At 30.2% G+C, this 24,537-nt stretch overlaps 1 protein-coding gene across 2 annotated transcripts in view; it reads right to left on the reverse strand.

Annotated features, from left to right (window-relative positions):
- The window catches only part of LOC122505678 (netrin-1-like), a 746,647-nt gene that overhangs the window by 671,529 nt on the left and 50,581 nt on the right, over nucleotides 1–24,537 (reverse strand). The window lies entirely within an intron of this gene.

The following is a 24,537-nucleotide window of genomic DNA, read 5'->3' on the forward strand; positions in this document are numbered from 1 at the left end:
GAATGTAAAGAAGAAGAAAAAAGAAAAAGCTTTATAGAATCACGACTTAAAATCATGATCATTGACGATTTAAAGCTTGATATATACGATGTTGAGATTAAGAGAAGCAGAAACGATGCTCGGGGTCAAACATTACCAGGATCACCATTTGCTTCTCTTATTTTCCCTCTGAATTTCATCTCCATGAATCTTCAACTCTCTTCACACCTAAGCTGTATAGTCATATACATATATATATATACTATTACTCCATCAAAACACTCCTCGCGTAGTTATTTTGTTTTACAACCTTTTCTGTTTAATATCAGATCAGTGGAGATTGTGTTGAATATAGTGAAACTTTCCCATCAGTCTTTTTTGCATCACCGTGTCATGTACGTTATTGGCGGTTCATGCATGATTTCCTATACAAAATGTTACGGACACATGGCTTTGATAAAGTTTCAAATTTATGGGAAAGACGGACATTAACCGCTTAACCCTCTCATTCATCTTGTATTACGAGCTATTGAAATCTACAGTAGAAAAAACTACAACGCACTGACAATATCGTGTTTCACGTGAGGTTTTAATATTCTCGTTTTCAGAATTTTTTTTGTGTTTATAGTTGACAACATTCCTCAGCAAAGTAAAAAAAAGTGTTTCTATTGACTTTAAATACCATTTTTCTAATCATCGCAAAACATTCTTATATAAGACGCACACTTTCTAGCTCTTTGTAATTTTTATTGAATAATATAAATTTATAATTTCAAAATTTTAAATATATGATAAGATTGTCCTTATGGGCGTTTCCGGCAAATGCCCGGATTATGCTCCAGATTTCTTTAAACTGCACTCAAGTATAATTTTAAATATCTAAATACTCTTATTTAATATCGTAATTGATTCATTATCGAAACATAAATCTTACATTCGAAATAGTTTTGATTTTGTTAAAGAGATTAATAATTTCACAATTGCTAAAAATAAAAATTTTCGAAATTGGTTACAAAATTAATAGCTTACTGAATGAAATTACAACATATTACATATAAGGGTGATTCTCCAAGAAATCTCATATTGCATGTAATCAAGATTTTCCAAATAATTATAATCATTTGGGAAAATACCAACTCATATTTCACTATTTTATGACTTTTTCTAAATGTTCCCAGGTGCGATTTTTTGGTCGGCCCATAGTTGGGCCAACTTTTACAAAGTCGGTCCAACTTCTCGTGCCAGAGGTTGGGCCAACCATACAGATGATAACGGTTCGCCATCTAATGGCGACGATGGTTGGCCCGACATCTCATAAGGAAGTTGGCCCAACTTACAATGCATATGTTGTGCCAACTATACATTTCAATGGTTGGTCCAAAGACTGACGCCAAAGTTTGCACAACTTTAGATGCGTAAGTTGGGCCAACCACAATTTTCAAAGTATGGCCAACTTCAACAGCCAAAGGTGAAAAATTATTAAAAAACTAAATTATTTAAACAATTTACAGGTTATTATTAGCGGGAACATTAGATATAACCTTTACCTATTATTATTAAACACAATCTCATACATACATTTTCGAAAATATCTAACGCTCGCTGGGATCGAACCCCTAACCTAACGCACCGAAGACTTATACACTGACCACTACGCTACGCTCACATGGGAGTGCATAACGCAAAATGTATATTAAAGCTGCAACAGTCGGGCCAACCGTGGCCCAGAGTTCGGCCAACCAAGAAAGTTTAAGTCATTCAAACTGCATTTGACAAAGTTTTGCCAACTGTTGGGCCAACCGTGGCCCAGAGTTCGGCCGACCAAGAAAGTTTAAGTCATTTAAACTGCATTTGACAAAGTTTTGCCAACCGTTGGGCCAACCGTGGCCCAGAGTTCGGCCGACAAAAATGATGTAAGTCAATTTAACTGCGTTTCACAAAGTTTTTGCCATCCGTCGGGCTAACCGTGGCCCAGAGTTTGGCCGACCAAGAAAGTTTAAGACAATGAAACTGCGTTTCTAGAGTTTTGCCAACCGTCGGGCCAACCGTGGCCCAGAGTTCGGCCAACCAAGAAAGTTTCAGTCATTTAAACTGCATTTGACATAGTTTTGCCAACCGTGGCCCAGAGTTCGGCCGACCAAGAAAGTTTAGGTCATTTAAACTGCATTTGACAAAGTTTTGCCAACCGTTGGGCCAACCGTGGCCCAGAGTTCGGCCGACCAAAATAATGTTTGTCAATTAAACTGCGTTTCACAAAGTTTTGCCAACCGTCGGGCTAACCGTGGCCCAGAGTTTGGCCGACCAAGAAAGTTTAAGACAATGAAACTGCGTTTCTAGAGTTTTGCCAACCGTCGGGCCAACCGTGGCCCAAAGTTCGGCCAACCAAGAAAGTTTCAGTCATTTAAACTGCATTTGACAAAGTTTTGCCAACCGTTGGGCCAACCGTGCCCCAGAGTTCGGCCGACCAAAATAATGTAAGTCAATTAAACTGCGTTTCACAAAGTTTTGCCAACCGTCGGGCCAACCGTGGCTCAGAGTTTGGCCGACCAAAATAGTTTAAGTCAATGAAACTGCGTTTCTAGAGTTTTGCCAACCGTTGGGCCAACCTTCAAACTCTGGCGGCCAACCTAAATTCGCACCTGGGTTCTACTAGAAAAAGTTATCAAATTTTATTGTTTATTGTATTTTTTTATTATTTTACCTCCTCAAAATTGATCTTTTAACCTGTCATCTAAGTGATTATCGGTTGTTTACAAACTGTCAGTGAAAAGTCAACCTAAAATATATGAAAAATAATTTTTACAATTGTTACTTATAAGAAATTTTTTTTAACGGTAAGTATTTCAAAATCTAAAAAATTTGTAGATAATATTAATAAATTATAATTATTAAATAATTTTTAGTTTAAAAAGGTTAACTTTGTAAATGGAAAAGAAAATTATTTTCTTTCATTCAAGTTCAGATGACGTGAAGTTGACCTTTATTATAAAAACACCGGCGCCAAATTTTAACATCTTAATTTTTTTTGTGAATTTTAATTTCAAATATATACTTTAAAACCTAAAAGTGAACATGATAATGATATAGAGATGGTAGATCTCTTAAAGCTGTAATTATAATTGACTGCAATTATCCACAAATAATAATTTTTTTCTTTTCTATATATAATAATGATGCTATCACTCGGTCGATAAAATATTAAGATGATGAAAAAAATCGATCACTTATTAATCCTGACTCGGAGTGATCGATTTTTTTCATCATCTTAATATTTTTTTCTTTTCTGTTTGTAACTCACAAAAAGGAGTATTTCGGGAGAATCACCCATAAATAGTGATAAAAATAAAACCCATTTTTAAAATTAATTTGAGTACCACTGAAGTAACCTGGAACATAATTCAAACATTTTCAGAAAATAGTCTATAAAGATTTTTTAAAATTACAATAATAAGACTTGTAGAAAGTTTTGAATAGTGTTAAATTTCAAGTGCGATATAATGTGCATCATTTTATGAAAACAACATTCATCGAATAGGAATTAATCACTTAATTATTAGACTGACTCAAGATATTAAGAATGTTGAAAGCGATGTTTCCTTTTCTTTTTTTAAACGCTAATTTAGTCTACAAATCATCTGTCTGGTTAGACCCGCTCATCACCTTGCCACCTCGCTAACTATGTCTCATTAACAGGTCATTTTGCCAACTTAAACGCACACTCTCACAGATGATACAATTAAGATGAAGGCCAATTTACTTTCCCTCAATTACACATGCAAATTAAACCATTATCTTATTCCCTGTCTTCACAGCATTAAACTTGTCGAAAACGGCACAAAAATAAAATTCTTTAAATTACTGTAGGGGAGACTGGGGTAAACCCGCTCACTAGCGATTTGACGCTATGAACTTAACTTAATATGAGATATTGATACTGTGAATAGTACTTATATTCAACTTATATTAATGAACATTCGTTTAGTTTCATGAATTCAACATAGAATGAGAGGTGACCAAATGTTATTAGAGATGTCAGAAAAAAAACGTTTTTTGGATTTTTAAGTTTTTCGATAATTATTTTTGAGTCTTAATTTATCTAGCAAATTGTTTTTGTTGCTATTGGATGTCCTTCTTCAAAGTATATATATATATATATGGGTGATTCTCCTGAAAGTGGGCAATTTCATGTCTTTGAATTATATCTTCTAAACAACTTAACATTTAAATATTAACAATGGACAAACATATTATTTAAACATCACTTATTATACCCTTTATAAAAAACGATAATTTTTTAACACAAATTTAGTGGAAAACAACATTTAACAGCTGGAAAACAGCAATTCAATAAGTCTTTACACGGAAAGAAAAAGTCCGTCAATCATTAATAGACTAGTATATTACTTTGAGACGGGACACAAAATCATTCAATGGATAACATACTTTGAGTCACAATCAGTGACGAGTTGCTTGCTAAAATTTAGAAAACTGTCATCAATATATAAAACTCGTTCACTAAAATTTAGAAAACTGTCTATTAAATTTTCTATGACTATCAAAAGCATTCAAAAAATTCAAGTTCTTTCAGAATTATCCCTAATTTTAGACACTATTTGGTACAGAATGAACACATTTTTTTCGTTGCACAGTTCCGATATTTTATTTACACTCTTAGACGCTTAAGACCAACTCATTTTCCAACACATTTTCGCACTTATAATAACTACACGTAGAAACGCACACTTATAACACTTTAAGTTTAGAAGCAAACTGTTCTTATATACCAAATAACAAAATTTTTCACAACTTGTGAGAAATGATTTTGCACTAATAACTACTTTTTAATTAGCGAGAAATATAAAAGAAAATATATTTTCATCGAGGTCAATTTCTAGACGCAATTCAACTGCAAATTGTTAGTTAAGTTAAATATTCACATTACACATAATAGTATATAGGGATATGTATAGCAGACAGCAAAAACACATGGACTATAGAGAAACCGGAAGAAATGCGCATCGGTACACTGCGCAACAATGCGCTAGTGAAGAGCGCCGATTTAGAATACGAGTCAACTAACGTTTCACAAACTTTCACTAATAATTCGTAAACATTCAAACAGCCATTGATAACAATTCAGCATTAAATCTAAAACAATTGGTCACATACTGGCATTCTAATCAATCCATGACTCGTTTTCAATCGTTAAGTAAAGTTAAGTAACCATCAACGGAAAAAGAGTCCCGTCTCAAAGTAATATACTAATCCATTAATGGTTGACGGACTTTTTCTTTCCGTGTACCTCTGAGTACCAAACTTTAAAGTACTATTACTTATAAAAAAAGAACTATCTTTAATTATTCAATAAATATTATGAAAGATTAACTCAAAAGCTTCAATTTTTATCGATGAAATTTTTTAATACATCAATATAGTTATTGATAATTATTAAAATATAAGTGTCTTTAAAAATCTCCATGCTGGCACGACAAAGGATAAACGTGTATAAATAAACTATAAGACGTGCACTTTTTATATAAAAATCAATTGGAAATTAAAGAAAAAACATGTCACTTTTCAAATCTCCAAGAGAAATTGGAAAATAAATTATATTTTTCATATTTTTAAGAAATAAACACTAGAAAAACACTGCGTATTTTTATTCATTCCTTTGTCGTGCGCTGTCATAACTTTAATATTTCAATATAAATATCAATAAAAAACGGATGAAAACTTACAGTTTGGTAGGACAAAAGTGTATACCTAGCCATTTTTTTATTTACTTTTGTTTAAAATATGTATTAATGGATTTCGTACAAATTTCCATTGTCGTGGAGTCCTTTGTCGTGTCAAAACATTTGCACGTGGTAGGTGCGAAACAAGTAAAAAGTGTGCCCGTGCCTAAAACTTTTTTTAAAATAGGTAATAAAGTTGAAATTTATCTAATCTTTTCATATATTTTTAAATATAATTTTAAAAATGATAAAAATAAATCATTTAATTCAATTAATAATACCTATATAGAAGAAATATGAATTTCAGTGCCCCTCGATGATACGCCTCTGATGAGGTTAGTTTTCCTGTTTAAGGCGCTCGCACAGCTCTACTGCCAGCATGAGAGTAAGAGAGAAAAAACATGAAATTTGAATTTTCTGACTTACTTACTCTCATGTGTTACCATGACAACTATGCATGCATTGGCATGCATGCAGAGCTGTGAGAGCGTCTTTACTTTTCACATCTCATTTCAATTACGCGAAAAGTGCTAATTACACGAAAACTAATGTTTATTAATAAATGTAATTTAAAATAAATATAGTTGATATGGATTGTCTAACATAAAAGAATAATTAAACAAACAGAAAAAAGCAAATGTCGAAAAAGAGCGACGTGAAAAATTCAAAATGATCCTGGTGAAATTTAAATAATTTTAATATTATTTTTAAACTTTAAATAGTTTTGTAGCGTACCTACTTCAAATATAGTTTATTTAAATACCAATGAACAGTAATTAATAAAAGAAAGTTCAATTTTTAAACATTAAAAAAAAATTTTATCAACTTAAAAGTGACCGGTTTTTGGAGAATCACCCATATATATATAGTTTTGTCTTATTTCAAAAAGATTTAATTAAATTTATTCTAAAATGTGAGGAATGCGCTCGATGTAAAGTCGCTCACGTGAAGTTGGGGTAAAGCCGCTCACTTAGTTTTAAATTTAAAATTTATAATAAAATAATTTTCATCCCACATGCACAAAAATGGCGCTTTTAGATAGCTGACGACAGGGTGTAAAGTTTGTTCGACATTATTAAATAGCGAGCGTTTTCTTCTATGTACAAAAATAACAGCTGATCCCATGCGTTATTTTTGCCCATGGGAGAAAACGGCCCGCCATTTTCATACAAGTTAAACAAGTGAATGACTTTTACTCCCTGTCGTCTGCTATCTGAAATCGCCACTTTTGTACATTAGGAATAAAAAATATCGTAAGTAACACGGGAATAAAGGCAGTCCCATTTATTTACGATGGCTGCCTTTATACCCTTGTTGCTTAATATACTATTACGTATTATATTTTACAAATAACAAAATTTATGACTTGTTAAAACCAAAATTGTAACTACATTTCACTTTCTCTTAATAAAATATAACATTATTTAAATTTATAGTTGTAATTCATGAAACCTATATTCATTATTTATTAAACCAATTTGTTGTTTATAGAATTGTTTATAGAACTCATACACTACCGGCGGAAATTGTGCGACCGCTAACACCTCGAGCTATTAAAAAATACACCCGCACAGAAAGAGTGATAACTACGTCGAAAATGAAGCTACACTGAAAGAATTTTGGTCAGGCTGCAGGCTTTACATGAGTGCCGGTAGAGCTCGCTGCCTCAAGCTCGCAGTTAACCTCAAAAAGGCGAGAATCTACTTCCGAAAGGTAAGCAGCAACTCCTCAGGGGCAGCTGCTCACCTTTCGGGAGTAGATGCTCGCTTTTTTGAGGTGTGCTGCGAGCCCTGAGCAAGGAGCACTAATTTCGGACATGAAAAGCCAGCAGCCTGCCTAAAATTCTTTCAGTGTAGATGCTTTTTTTAAATTGGATTGGAAAGCTTATTAAATTTCCAATGAAATGTCACTATTTTAAGTTGTATTGCATAAATAGGAAACGAGATATCATGTTATAAACAAAAAAGAATAATTCTATTTTTTTCGCAATTTCTTACCCTGACTTTGACTCCTGGCAAAATTTAGAAAAGTTAATGAAAAAAATTGTTACTTTCACAGACTATTCCTTGTAATCTAAGCTTTAAATAGAGACCAAAAACAGCAAAAAATATTAACGGGTTCCCGAGATATTACAAAAAGAGTCGGACCGTGCGAAGCAAAATTTTCAATCATCGATTTCTCTAATTCGCCGTTGAACCAATTGCGTGACTGCGAAAAAAGTGTCGAAAATTAATTTTACCAAGTACATTCTTACTGGGATCTATTTTTTAATTTAATTTATTATATAATGATATTTAAAAAGTGGATCCCAGTAAGTATGTACTTGGTAAAATTCATTTTTGACACTTTTTTCACACCCCAGTCTACCCTACACATTACTTTTTGAAAATATTTTCACAAATAAAACAATAGTCACTATAATTTAAAAGTATTCAATTATTCAGAAAGTATAAAGAAATTTATAATCGAAAAATAATCCAATCTCATATCTTCCCTTTAGGCATTGTAAAGAATTTTCCTCATTATTTTTGTTAAACCTTAAAGTATGAAGTTGTAACGAAACGGCTCTCTCTCATTACATTTACAATACATAAAATTTAGAAATAAGGAAGAAATCAAAATTAAATTGAATTATTCTATTAAACACAATAAAATTTTAAAGAACAATATTAAGATGTAAGAAATATAGGACACAATTCACCAAATAATAAAATCAAAAGTCGAAATAAACTATTCATAAAATTATTTAAGATTATTTTTTAATACTTTCAAAAATTATTTGATTTATAATTAATTAGTATCAATGATCGACTTCAATAATTAACATATATCTTATAGTTTAAATATAATACACACAAAACAAAAGGATGAGCTCATCACCGAAAATACACACACTTATTTTCATTCAATTTTACTCTCGAGAATTAGAAATTAAACGATGATTATAAATTGCAAAATACGATGGCGACAAGAAAACGATAAATATATATTCATATAAAAAAATTAAAATCAGAGATAGTTTCTCATTATAAAAGACATTTTAGACTTTTTACTTTAAATTGCAATGATATGATTTGAGACAACAAAATATCAATAAAGAAAATTAAACTTTTCGATATTCAATGAATAAAAAGATCACAAACAAATGTACTCACTAGTAGACGATGATTTTTTGACACTTTAAAGGCTGATACCTTTTACATACATCATATGCGGAGGGGATTATCTGAATAGCGAGTATATCCAACAATGATGATGATGCTCACATTCATAGAGTACGCATGGTGATGTATAGAAGGATGAGTCCTCTTATTTTCGCAAGGTTCCAAATCGTCTAGTGTACATAAGTTGCGTCTCATCAGGTAGCACAAATCATCAGCAATAATGTTTCTCTTTTTATAACATATTTAACGACCCGCTACACATATCAAAAGAAACAAAAAAAAAACATTTATAACAAACGCAATGGACACACGCGTAAAAAACAATATATCCATAAATTAATTATTAGAAATGCAAATTGAAATAATGTTACAATAAAGTGACGCTCACCTCTTACAACGGGTCGAGAATTTTCGTGAACACAAATATATGTTAATCGTCTGTCTTTACATGAGAAACTGCTCCCTACTCAGAGAGTCCAGCAATTATATTAATTACCCATCGCTTCCCCACTCTTCATCACATACTCATTCTCCAATTTTATTTTTCAATTCACACCATAAGATATATATACGTTACACGTTACAAAGTTTTCTGCGCACATGTAGTTAAATCTTTCTTGTCGAGATTAAATCAGCGCCTTTGAAGAATATGAAGCTATCGAGAATCACAAAAGTATCAGTTTCCAACGTTCGATTTCATCAACGACCCTTGTCTTCATAATCATCGAGAGTCAAACGATGAAGGTTTATATTGAAATTTATAAAGAGAAGAGACAAACGATAAAGTTACTAAAAGAGAGTATTTTACAAGAAAAAGGAAAATATCAGTAGGGGAGACTAGGTGCGGTTGTTACAGTGTGCAGTTGTTACAAATGGAATATCTCAGAAACAGTTAGTTATAGAGATGGGGTTTCAAAGAGAAAAATGTTTAGTTACCCGTGCAGAAAATGCCCCACTTTGCCCTATTTAAAACAGGGTTCTGATCATGGCCTCGACAGTTTTCCCTATTAAATTTTTTTTTTTTAATAAAGTTTTTAGAATTCCTTTTTGTTGTAGAAGCTATTAACAATGAAAGGCAATCATTATTTTAGTTATTTAATAATTTTTTTATTTTAGGGGTTTGACTAGAATTCTTAGCCAGAACCCCAGGTAGGGTGTTCATTAGATTTTAGATAGGGTACTGATCAAAGCCTCGACAGTTTTCCTTGTTTAAATAAAGTGTAAAAAAATTAAATCTCTAAAATTACTTTTAATAAAAAATAATGAACAATTGAAGAATACAATTAAAGAGAGTAATTATACTATCGTTTTAATAATTTTTTTATTTTGTGGGTTTGACCAGAATTTCTTGCCAAAACCCTAAGTGAGGTGTTCACTAGATATTAAATAGGGCTCTGATCAGGGCCTCGACAGTTTTCCTCGTTTGAATAAAGTGTAAATGAATTAAGTTTTTTAAATTAGTTCCCATAATAAAATTATAAACAATTGAAGAAATTAATTAAACGGAGTAATTATACTACATTTTTAAGAATTTTTTTATCTTATGGGTTTGACCAGAAATTCTGGCCAAAACCCTAAGTGGGGTGTTCACTAGATATGAAATAGGGCTCTGATCAGGGCCTCGACAGTTTTCCTCGTTTTAAAAGCATGTAAATAAATTTAATTTTTTAAAATTAACTTTTTTAAAATAGTTATTTAAGTTAAAAAAAGCGTGTTTTTTAAAACACTTTATAAAATAATTATAGTAATATATTTAAAAAACGAAAATACATATAAGGGTGATTCTCACGAAATACTCCTTTTTGTGAGTTACAAACAGAAAAGAAAAAAAATTATTATTTATGGATTAATACAGTCAATTATATTGAGCTTTCAAAAATCTACCACCTCTATAGCATGATCATGCTAACTTTTAGCTTCTAAAGTATATATTTTAAATTAAAATTTACAAAAAAATTAAGAGGTTAAAATTTGGCGCCGGCGTTTTTTATTATATATATTTTTCTATTTACAAAAAATTATTTAAAAATTATAATTTATTAATATTATCTATAAATTTTATAGATTTTGAAATACTTACAGTTATCAAAAATCTCTTTAAACAATTGTCAAAAATTATTTTTCATACATTTTAGGTTCACTTTTCACTGGCAGTTTGTAAACAACCGACAATCATATCAATTTTTAATTTTTATTCAAAAAAGTGAGAGAAATGACGGGTGAGAGGAATGACGATTTCAACATTTTTTAATTTTATTTAATTGACAAATAATTTTCCTCCAGCTTAGAATGCCCTATCATGTTTATAAAGGATAACTTTATGTGAAAAAAATTTGCGATCAATTTATATATATTAATATTGTTTTTATTAGGGGTGAGAGGAATGACGCTTTAGGTTGTGAATCTCTGCTTATGTCTTAATTTTGATTTTTTTAACGCAAAATAATGACATTTTTTAAAAAGTAACTTAAGAAATTAATATTAGAGATGTTAATTTAAATATTGATCACAATAATTAAGCAATATCTCTACCCACAGCAAAAATATTGGATAATATTCAACGAGTGAGAGGAATGACGCGGTACTACATGACAAATTTCATTTTCTATATTTAAAAAAACTACCCTACATATTTTATTTATATTTTTGAAAATTATTCTTAAATATCATAACTTTTAGAAAAAATTAATAAAGTACCAATTTTCATGTTTTAAATAATTGTTTTACCTATTGAAAAAATGAAAAGCACTTAGATGACAGGTTAGAAAATCGATTTTGAGGTGGTAAAATATTTTAAAAATGTATTAAACAATAAAATTTTACAACTTTTTCTTGCAGAACATATTGGAAAAGTGATAAAATAGGAAAATATGACTTGGTATTTTCCCAAATGATTATAATTATTTAGAAAATCTTGATTACATGCAAAATGAGGTTTTTTGGAGAATCACCCATAATTTTTTTTTCTTTAAGTACAATATTATAATAAAGTTTATTTATTAATAATAACAACTAAATTATAAATAACGAATAATAATAGTTATTAAATAATTAATTATTATACATTTATTTAAAAATAAAAATTATTAATTTAAAAAATAATAATTAATAAACAATTATTAATAAATTATACTTAATGAATTTTAATAATTATTAATTTATAGGATGAATTTATCTTTTGGTTTGTATATATATTACCTATATTAATTATAATAATTATTTTATATTATATTAGCTTAAAGTGAGAAAATGATTCTAGGCCAGTCGGTGAGTGCAAAAACTGCCCAAAAATGCAAACAGCAAAGTCTCAACGGTTTCTGGTAGTTTGGGGGCTCCTTATAAGAGCCCCACAGTTTGCTCTCGATTTCCGGGTGCGAAAAACAGTGTAAACAATCGCTAAAGTTTGTAAAACATGGTTTTTCGATGCTCGTTGCTTCCGGTTAAGTTTTAGGGGAAAAAGTTGTTATTGAAAGTTATAGAGCTAGGAAATACTTTTCAAATGATGGGTCATATGTTAAAAAAGGTTAATTAGTTTAGTTGCAAATGAATTTAAACCATTTAAAATAGTACTTCTTTAATTGTTTAATAACTTTGTTAATAATTATCGAATTTGTTCATAACTTACCAGGAATGTTCTCCTTGCGTAGCTGAATAAATCCCAAAAAAAATTAACTAGATCGGAGAAATAGTTTATGCATAATTCCATTTGTTAACTAAAAACATGTAATTTTTCAACGGAATTTCCCCACTTTTGGTACATCGAATTTCAATTTTTTTTTGAAAAGTACACTTAAGAAGTCAAACTTTCATCCTATTTAAATGGCCAATTGATTTTTTTTATCTAAGTGCATAATAAAAAGGGTTAAAAAAAGAGTGTGTTTTTTTGTCATAAACAAATGGAATTACTCAGCCAATTTTCACTTTATCAATTAGCTATAAACGGCATATAATTCCATTTGTTTCCACAAAACTTTTCAAAAAAAAAAATCCGACTTAACTTGAAGGGGGGGGGGGGGGGGGGGGGGGAGTTAACTTTTTTTAAAAAAAAAATTCCTGAGAAGTTAATTATTAATATTTTTTATTGAAACTCGCACGACTTTTAGTTCAAAACATGTATTTTATGAAAAAAAATTGAACTTAACGTTTTGTGCTTTTATTTTTCATTTATATCAAGTGAAAGTACTTGAATATTTTTTTCAACCCTTGGACGTCGGAGTGGGGGAACTCGGTACGCGGGAATTTCGCCCGCCACAAACAGAATTCAGCCGTCAAATTCACAAAAATGGTCATAACTTCGTTAATTATTGACCGATTTTAATCTTTTTTTTTAATTCTATGTATTTTTTATGCTGAATCCAAATATGAATTTATATATTTTTTAAATAAAATATTTTTTGTAGAAATAAAAAAAAATTTTTTTTAACAACAAATTTTTATTATTATTTATTATATTTAACAAAAATTTTTCTTCGTACATCTTATTTCATTTAATTTAAAATAATGTTATTTAAAAAAAACTGAAATTATTTACCAATAAGCGTGTAGCATCGAGTTTAAGCGTTGTAGTGGCAAAATAATTATTTTTTATGGGTTAAAGTAATTTTATTAACTTTTTTTTAAATAAGAACAAAGGTGTGTTATTAAATAACAAAGTTATTAAACAATTAAAGAAGTACTGTTTTTAATGGTTTAAATTCATTTGCAACTAAACTAATTAACCTTTTTTAACATATGACCCATCATTTGAAAGGTATTTCCAAGCTCTATAACTTTCAATAACAACTTTTCCCCTAAAACTTAACCGGAAGCAACGAGCATCGAAAACCATGTTTTACAAACTTTGGCGATTGTTTACACTGTTTTTCGCACCCGGAAATCGAGAGCAAACTGTGAGGCTCTTATAAGGAGCCCCAAACTACCAGAAACCGTTAAGACTTTGCTGTTTGCATTTTTGGGCAGTTTTTGCACTCACCGACTGGCCTATTCGGAGAGATTGTTAAATTTAACACCTTCAATATTTAATAACTATTTTTTAAACATAATTAATAAATTTGAATAAAATATTTATTAAATAAATATTAATTATTACTTATACATTTAAAAACAAAAATTATAACCTTTATTAATATTATAAAATTTAGGAGGCAGAAAGGAGCGACAACCTCCAAAAGAAAAATGAATTAATCATAAAACCAAAAATTATATTTTTAAAAATTTTTTAAGTTTTTCTATTCTTGAAATAATAGGTATTATTTTTATCATTTTCACTTTTAAATTAGTCAAAATGTCTATAATACCTCATTATGTTATGTATAAATATGTTGTATATATAATGAATATGTTCATTATGTTTCTAATATAATAATATTTTTAATTACAGTAATTTTATTGTAATTTCTTTTGAATAAAATTAACCTCACAAAATAGGGCAATTTTAAGAAAAACTGACGAGGCCCTGGCCAGTTTTTTCCTAAGTAGGGCATTGATCGGGAACAGCGTCAAACACTAGTCGGGCACTGGTCAGTTTCTCTACCCAGAGCCACACCAGAGATCGGGAAAACTGTCCAGTACCCTATCAGGCCCACATTTTAATTTCTGCACGGATTTTTATGTACGAACTTACTGAAATATGTTTAAAAATTATATGCAAGCTTTACAAGTAAAAAAATAAGCACATTGGTTTTTAGAGGCCAAAAGTAAATATTTCTCTGCCTGATATTTTTTAAATAATTAATAGATCTTTATACTTAACAAAGTAAATTTTTTTAATATCAATTCTATGAGGATTAAGCTTTAAACAACTGCCTTGGTTGTCCACATTTAGTGTATACTTTTTTAATAAAGTGTTTTATTGAAAAAATGTACCTGTTGTGCAGTTGTTACAAGTGATAATGAGATTCGTTTGAAATGTAAAATATTTGTCAAAAATGTAATCACACTCATTTTTTATAAAAAAATCTCATGGTTTTTATAAATTCGTCTTCAAAATTAATGAAAAAAAAAACTTTTTTAAGATTCTTTCATTTCGAAAGAATATTAATGCTGCCATCTCTATGGAACTGTCACGTACTATTACGTTGAGCCAAAAATTATAAATAATTAATAAAAATGGTAATAAAAAATTATTTGTCTTTAATTTAGAAATATTATAGATGATTTTTGAAATTGTAACAACCGACATTCACTTTGTGCAGTTGTTACAATTTACACGCTGTCACTTAAATGATTCTAGTTAATTAAATAATAGATATAGAGCTAAATCAATTATGGCCTTTTAAAACTAGATAATATACCTTTGATTTAATCGTTTCACCAAACAAATTGGAGTTAAACTTTAATCACAGTAACTGTTTTTATCAAAATTGTAACAACTGTACCTAGTCTCCCCTAAATTTAGAAAATTTAATATCAGAATTGCAACTACAAAAAAATGAGTAGTTAAAATATAAATTAGACGGAATACTATAGTAGAATTTTAAATTAATGAAGATATAATCTAACAGAATTCACCGACAGATTGGCTCGGTCGAATAAATGCCTGGCTCGGTGGGCGGACCAAGGGTACTTGGTTCGCGCCCATTAGCCTAGGATTTTTCCGGCACGTGAGATAATCTGAGCGGGAGGTTTGACGTCGAAGTATAATGATGTGCACCGTCGATTATTGTCCAATACACACCATTAGAATTCGACTGTCGATAAACCGCACTGAGAAAAATAGAGTTTGAAAAACTGGGAGTCAATATTGAAAAAACTGGACTCAGTCCACTAAAAGTACATTAATTCATTTCCATCAAGCATCTTAGGGTGTTGCGTATAGTGGATAGAGGGTCTTAGTTCCAAATGTCACTGTAAAGAGCATTGAAACACAGGCGAAGATTATAAGGCGCGCTGCAGTGTGCATAGTAGAGAAACTGGACTCAGTCCCCTACTTCGAAATTTTCACAATGAGGGAACGCAGGCGCGGAACCTGTCAAAATAAATGTCCGACGCGACGCGAAACGAGTGTTTCCTTTTATTCACTTCGTCAATTTTATATAAAAAAAACAATAACCAATCATTAAAAAAAAAGAAAAATATGTTAAATGCACTCTTTATATATTCATATTCATTAATTCACAAGTTTTATTCTTCCCACATCTTCATATTTACAATTAACAACTAAATGCATCGAAAAATCTTACAATCATACGGGATTGAACACCTACCTAACCATACAACTAAATATACGCATATAATTATAAATCGCACGCTTTTACATTAAGCCTCTCGGCTACGCAATCGATGGGGTAAATTTCCTATTTAAGAAACATCCCTTATCAATGAAATAAATTAGATCATGCGTGGATTTTACTTTGTAATTAATGTAAGTATGGATGTCAACAATATTCATAATATTGAATAAATAATATTGTCAACTAGTTTAAATTTGATACGGTTATTAGAATTTAATAATAAATAAATAGAAAACATTAATTTTTTCTTAATAACCTTGAAACCTTTTTTAAGTTTGACAGTCCTCATTGTAAATTTGATTATTCTTTTTTTTTCGTGTACAAAATAGTGAATTGACCTTGAATGAAATGTATAATTAATTATTCTCACAGCAATATTTAATAATTTAATGAACTTAACTGCACTGCATAATAGTTGAGAGTAGTAAGAGTAAGTGAAACGGTAAGATAAGTGAACGACCATTAGTGTGAGAGAGAGAGAATAACTTGTGGTTTTGGAGTAGGTATCTACTTTATGTGCACGGCGTTCATTTTTCGAAAGAACTGGACTGAGTACTATTTGTTCAATATTCGCTTCTATTATTGACTTGTGTTTTGTACACTGCCGCGTTCTTTTAACAATTACATGAGAAAGTAATTTCTCATTCCAATTTTTTATACTCTTATTCCCTCTTAGACTATATAAACAGTCTTGTTTAAGCTGATGAATGGGATAACTTGTGTTGAGTCCCAAACTGTTCAGCTATGAAACTTCTAATACTATAGTGTGTACCTGTCACATATTATTCTATAAAGGAGTACTACACTGACTGCATAAATCATTTTTCCATTTTTCTCCGTGCGGTTGTACTCGGAGAGGTTTTCTACAGTTTTCCTCTCCACTGGCGAGAAAACCCATTAGACGGGTGGTCCAGGCAAATGCGAGTACTCCTAATTTTCAAGTCGCTCTGTAGGCGCAAAAATTTAGTATTAAGAAATGTTTTGTAAGGAATGTTCTACGGTTGTAAAAACACTTGTATAGCCAAGATTGTAGGCTTAAGACGGGTGTATAAACAAATAAATAAAAATAAAATAAAAAAAAAAATCTAACAGAATTCATTGACATAATAACAGAATGTTTATTTGGATAAATGAAAATTCTGTCAAATGATATTTTCGTATTTTATAAGTGCTATCGAATGACAATTTGAGCAATTAAAAATTCAATTATATTCTATTTCTTTTCAATAAAACGATTGTTAATTCAAATTTTTCAATTGAAAATTCAGTTAAATAAAAAATTGGTGACCTTATATTCTGTTCAGTTAAGTTTTAGATTTATTTATTTAAGAAATTTTAACAATTAGAGGTCTTGTGATCTGAAAATAATTTAATAATAAAATATGTAACTTGGTTTGTTAAAAGCAGGATATAAATACTGTGAAGCCTCGACAGAAAATATTGTTTTTACAAAATAAATTTAATGAAATTTTAGTATTGATTAATATTTTTAATAATAGTTTATAAAGACTTTAAAAATATTAATAGGTATTAAATTACTTTATAATCTAAATCATATTTAGATTTTTAATCTTATTTGTAATGTTCGTAGATTGATATACTTGTTCAACTTGTATGAAAATGGTGTTTATTTTTACCCTAGGGCTAAAATAACGAATGGGAACATATGTTTATACGGTCGAACAAATGAATGACTTAACGCTCTGTCATCAGCTATCTAAAAGCGCCATTTTTGTGCATGTAAGATAAAATAATTTTTCTGCACAAGTCATTCTGCAATAATTAAATTATAATTCACCATATAGTTTGGAACATTGTTTTGTTCTAAATACTGTAAATTCAATTTTTTAAATTATTTGACTCTATTTTGTTGTTTATATAAGGTAAGTACGCTAAAATTTATTTAATTATCTTAGTTTAATAAGTTTTCAGAGATTTTCAAAGGTAGATTGTAAAAATATGAAAATAAGTAATCACCGAAAAAAAATAATTTCAATTTTAGACTATTCCTCTTCTTTTGCAGCATTTTTTCCTCTTATATAAGGGCACTAAAGTTTTCATTTCTAATTGAGAGGATTTTCCTCTTTTATATTTTCCATTAAATGTCACTTTTTAAACAGTTTGAAGCTGTGATCAGAAAAACAAAAAACAACTTAAAAATCTTCTTTCTAGTATAAATTTGTTTCAATTTAAGAGGAATAATTTCAATCAGTATAAAGTTAAAATAAAAAAAGTTTCTTGAATAAAATATGCAACTAATATTCCTATAAATGAAGAATATATAATTTTTTTCTGTCTGAAGAAAAAATAAGAAAAATCAAAATAAGAGGAAGGAACAACAAAAGGTGTGTATTAAAAGGGACTATATATCCTCTTTAAGCATCGGCATTCTTTATTAGTGTGCAATACTGGACGTTTGTCCAGTCGTTAAACTGCCCGCTTGTACACGCGTATACGCGTCACATGGTCGCACTTTTAGCCAGTTTCCCTTTCATCTTCGTCTGTCCTCATATCTCAGACCTCGAAGAGAATTCTTTTCCGTTCACTCTCCTCATGCACCAATGCCTAATTCTTCAAACCACCGATCCTTCTATTTATCCTGTCTACCTACCTCCACATAATAATATATTCCTTTTGACGAGATCACAATATAATGTTGCTTTCATGCTACATATATTTTTTCTTTTTGGAATCAGCTTTTCCATTAGGCATGACGAATTAATTTTTGATCTATTGACATGAATAACTTTTATTTATATGGATATTGTGGTATAAAATGTTTTTTGTGAAATTTCAAAATTTTATTCTTTTAAAAAATTTTTAGTTTTCTGTTTCATTATATCGGTCGAATTATGCATCTCATTTTCAGAGGATAATAAATTCATCTTTCTGATGGGTTATATAGCTGCGTTATTTTAAAAAAAATAAAATATTAAAAAACTTTTAAATGTAATTTCGTACAGTGGAAGATTTTTATTACACTACCATCGGAAATTATAGACCCAAAAACAATATCAATATTTAAGTCACGATTTTTTTGAAAATAAATAAATTTTTTGTTAACGTTTTTGGCAGAAAATTAACAAATATAACATTCAAAAGCCTACAAAATTCTAGGTTAAATGATATATAATTGATAATGTTAATAAATTACAAAGATTTTAGTATTTTTCATGGTTCAGACAAATTTATGATATTTTTTGGTTTTTTACGATTTTCTCGAAAAGTATTTAGTATTGGAAAAAAATGTATAAAAGAGAAAATATGTGTTTTACTAAGACCTACAACTTTTGTTTGAACAAGTTTTTGAAATTTTGCAAAAAATTTTTATTATTTCTTATGACTCCCGGAAGAGAAATTGACTTGGGTTTTTGACTTTTGTCAATTCAGTTAATAATGACAAGCTGTCCGAATTTACCCAAGAATTCGAAAACTTGGGGTAAATCCGGACAGAGCTTCTTTACATTTTAAAAAGTAGAGAGTATAAGAGAGAGTGAAAGAGCGGTGGAGAGAGTAAGAGGGAGAGAGTGAGTGACTTTAAATTCGTAATCAGCGATCTCAAAAACCCCCGAGTAACAATTTTCAAGCAAATCCGATCAAATTTTTTTAATGTCCGCCGTATTGGATCCGCCATTTTGAATTTTCAAAATCTGACTTCGGATTCTTATTCAGCGACCTCAAAAACATTTCTTTATCAAGTTTAATTAAAATCCATTAAAATTTCATAAAGCTATTTAAGTTTTACATTACTACTTTTCGAATGGTTGATTTCTTAACTTTTATAATACTATAACACTTAACTGATTGAACTTTTGTACATCTACTATGAATCTTTTTCATGTTGTTCCATCCCTTAATACAGTAGTATACTTAAGGTAACTTTTTTTAAAAACCTTTCTTAGAAACTAAGCTGTCCGGATTTACCCCAAATTTTAGAAAATTTTCTAAATCGTGGGGTAAATCCGGACAGTTAGTTTTATGCGATTAAAGCTTATCTAAATTGTTTTATGCTCTATAAAATTAATCTAGGGAACACGGGCAAGAAATTAATGCATAATATAAAACCGGAAGTATTGCCTTTTACAATAAAAAACTTACGTCATTTGTGAAGAATAGGTATATTTTGTCCGGATTTACCCCAACTGACCCTATATGTATTAATATAATTATTATTATAAATTATAACCCCTTAGTTTATGTAGACAAAATTTCAATACTGTGCTAAAAAAATAAAAAAAATGTTTCTTAAGCTAAAGGTTTTATAGAGATATGTTCTTAAGAGCTGTTTTCGTTTATTATAGTAATGAAATTGTTTTCGATTTTTTTCGGTCATTTTTACTTTTTAATCTAATATTGTACTTTTATTAGCCTTAATCTTTCTCTCATTTTCCTTTTTCCTTATTTAGAAAAAAATCTCATTTTAAGAGGAATTTTTTTTTAACTTTTAAAATTAGACTTTTAAAATTATAATAAAGAAACAATAAGATAAAAAATAATGTTCTTTTACTTTAAAGGAAAGTAAAACTAAAATAATAGTTGATAATATTCTACGACCATTGATAGTTTTCGCTTGTTATTGGTAAAATTTCCCGGCAACAAATTTTCTCGTATAGGTGAGGGCGCAACCGTCTATGCTAATTGTCATTGATTAAAATTACACACAAAGACAATCGTATCACCTTTCTTCCTGATCTCTTATAGAAAATAAGTACCTATATACTTAAAATGGACACAAAAAGTTTTAAAAAAAAGAATGAAAATACAAAACATTTTCTCAAACGTCTATTATTTTAAAAATTAATTTCTATATTATCTTTACAATTAAAGTAATCAAAGTTTAGATTCTCTATATAAATACATTTTCAAAACAAGGTGAAACAAAATTATTTATTCTTAATTTAAAAATACTTTTTCCCATAAATCAACATAAAAAATGAAAATAAATAAAAAACAAAATATCTACAAATTCATTTTCATCAAGTTCGAAACATTTCCTACAATAATTTTCAATTGGAAATTAAATTTGGCCCTTCCCTGGGGAATTTAAATGGAAGGGAAAAAGTACAAAAATGACAGAGATCTATTTTGGTTGGCCAAAACAAAAATTGTTTTTTTTCTTCAACTGCAATCAGTGGAGCGTTTCAGGTCCATTGGGAATTGACCGATTTTAATACTATTTGTGTATAGACTAAAAGTGTTGGACCGCTAATCAATCGGTCGCTAATTATATCGAAACGAGATCGTGTTTGTCAAAAAGAGTACCGCGTGCTGTATCAACAGATCGCATTGAAAAAACCCACTTTTCTTTATTTTTACCCGATCATTTGCAGCCTGGTTTGTATTTTATCGATCATCTCTGGCGAGATCAAATAGCGCATATACAGAGTCCCTTGCGTGAATTTAGACAGTGTGTGTGTATGTGTGTGTGTCTTTTTTTAGACAGTGCAATGACCGTTTGTATAAAAGCCTTCTCTGCTCGTATACACTTACTCAAGACAAAATACAAAATCAGATCATATATGAGTCAAGGTTGTTGAGTCACTCTATTATAGAAAACGGCAAGGGACAAATAAATATGTAGATCTGGAGGAGTCTGAAAATTTTCGGAATACATTATTTTGCTAAAAATAGTGGGAGACAAGAAATCTATTTTACCTCTCGATAAAGAATTTGAGATTTCGTGTTAGGCTGGGGCTGGACCAGGGCACGTGGCCAGAAACTTGTGCGTCTGGACTCGTTTTATTATGACGAGATGCATTAACTAAAGAGGCGCACATGTCGGTTTTAGTGAATTACTTTGAATTTTACGCATGAAGAAAATACGTTGCAAAATATTGATTGATAACTTGTCAATCAAATTCAGAATTAATCAAAATTGTTGAAAAGTATATTTCTACTAAACAATTACATTTAAAAATAACTGGTTCGTATTTAGTTACTCTAGAAATAACAATTTGTAATATAGGGTTGCCATAAGTCAGAGAAAATGAAATGGGCCACTGTCATGTCAGGGATTTTTATCAAAATTACTGGGAAAATATCTACATGAGTATTTTAAAAATTTTGGTTTTTGGTGTCCAAAAACATTTTTGTCAAACTTAAAAACAATTAATTCTCATTGAATTTTTTCTTTCACCTTAACCATAAACAGTATACAACTAGAGTACAGAAGTGAGAAATTTCCAACTGGGTACGTCATTTTTCGCAAATTTTGTGTTTTTGTAACTTCTTTGCCATTTTTTTATCCATCGACCTCGCTCCACTCGTGTCAGAAAAATCACCGTAAAGATATGGCTGCCTTTGTCTCCTTGTTGCTTAATATAATATTGCCCGTGTAGAAATTTAACCATGGCCCTAATAAGGGCCAGATCTTTTGATCATTGTGTAGGCCATAACATGGCATAAAACACTTTCCCAGATCGGGCCCAAGTCTGGCCAGACTTGGGCCGGATCTGGGAAGGTGTTTCATGCCATGTTATGGCCTAAATATGTCAATTTCTGTGATTCCCGGTCCTGTATCTATTGTAGATATTTTTCAATTATCCTAATCATGGGACTGAAAGGGTTAAACATGAACATCCCCAGGTAGAAATTTTAATTCTATAATGACCAGTCACTGGTTAGATTATCTGGCCAGTGACTGGCAAGTAACTGGCCATTAACTGGACAGTTTTCTGCTCGAAATGTAGAATAAAATATAATAAATAAATATAAATAAGAAAAATATAAATATAAATAAATAAAAATAAATTTAAAAAAGTAATAATAATAATAATAATAATAATAATTAAAATATAAATATAAATAAATAAAAATAAATTAATAAATATAAATATAATATAATAAAATATAATACAAAATATAATATATAATATATATGGCTCTTTTTATTTTGTTTATAATTACATATTTATTTATATTTTTGTGATTATTCAAATATTTAAGACTAATGAACAATTACTCTACCAATAACACTTAAATCCAAGAATGAAAAATTCGCACGCATGGGGGATCAAACCCTAGACCCTGTAGACACAACGCATGTGCGTTACCACGCAGCCACGGTGACTAAATGGTAACTTATAACTACAAGTTTAAGAACTGCAGCTCTATTCCGATTGTGACCAGAATTTCTGGCCAGTGACTTGTCAGAAGTAATGATCAGAAATCATGACCAGATAAACTGTTTAGTCACTTGTCAGAGACTTGACGGCTTATCTTGTCAAAATTTAAAAAAATGTAAACTTTGGTAATAATGTGACAGTGAAACGATCATAATTTTTATATAAAGTTACTTTAGACTTTTCTGTTTTTGACCGTATGGAACATAAAAATTACTTTTAATATTTAATTATAAATGATTGACTAAGAGTGTATTTTTATGGGATTGGTGCTTTGTTTTTTTCCTTAGTAACTGGTCAGTTTCTGTGTCCGCGGTTTCTTTTTTTGATAGTGTTAAGATTTTCTGGATAGAGATTTGGAAAAACCTGGAATAATTCTTTTAATAGGATTCGGCAAGTTTTTCTGATCAGTGGTGGACCAGTTTTTCTAGGTGAATCTAAAATAATTCTTTAAATCAGTGACTGGCCAGTGTCTGGAAAGAAATTCTTATCACTATTATGATCAGATTTTCTGGTCAGTGACTTGACAAAAGTACTGTTCACAAAGGAGAATTGTTTTTATCCAGTGAAACTGGCCAGTCGCTTATTCAGGACTGGCCAGATTGTCTTGGCAAGTAAAACTCGCTCTCGACTCTACAGCTACTGGAAGGAAACAAGTAATACTTGACGAATTTCTACCTGGGAATCTATTCAATACTACACTCATTCCTTTTTTTTCTCACTCTCCGTTCTTCACCATTTACCCTATCATTTAGCTAAAACTTCAACCACACTTTCTGTATCTTCTCTCACACAATACTTCACACCATCCCCCCAAATACATTATTTACCTATTCTCACCTCCCTCCCATTCACTCTTTCAGTTCACACTCTTTCCTTCAATAGCCATATCATCCTCCTTTCTCTCCACGTTCTATTCTCATCAGACTTCCTTTCAATCTCCCTTTTAGCTTCATCACATCCATTTTCTCTTCCTCGTTTCCCAAATCCACCAACCATAACTTTGGTGTACCTTTCTCACCCATTCCTATCGCTTGCACCGTTTTCACACTTACACTGATCCTCACCCGCGCAAACACTTTTTCCACCTCTCTTTTACCCTCCAACAAACCTATATTCATACCTCCAATTACAACATTTTTTTCTCCTTTTCCACTACATCCACTCGCCTTGTCAAATCTCCCATTTTCAACTTTATCCTCTCATATTCACTTCCCTCAACTTTTTGTTCCCCCTCATTCACTTCCTTTAAACATTTTTCTAAACCATTCATTCTTCTCCACATGCTTTCCTTTTCCTTTTTCCA

This window comes from Leptopilina heterotoma, unplaced genomic scaffold (assembly GCF_015476425.1).
Source record: "Leptopilina heterotoma isolate Lh14 unplaced genomic scaffold, ASM1547642v1 Lhet_362, whole genome shotgun sequence".
In the NCBI taxonomy this organism is placed as follows: domain Eukaryota; kingdom Metazoa; phylum Arthropoda; class Insecta; order Hymenoptera; family Figitidae; genus Leptopilina; species Leptopilina heterotoma.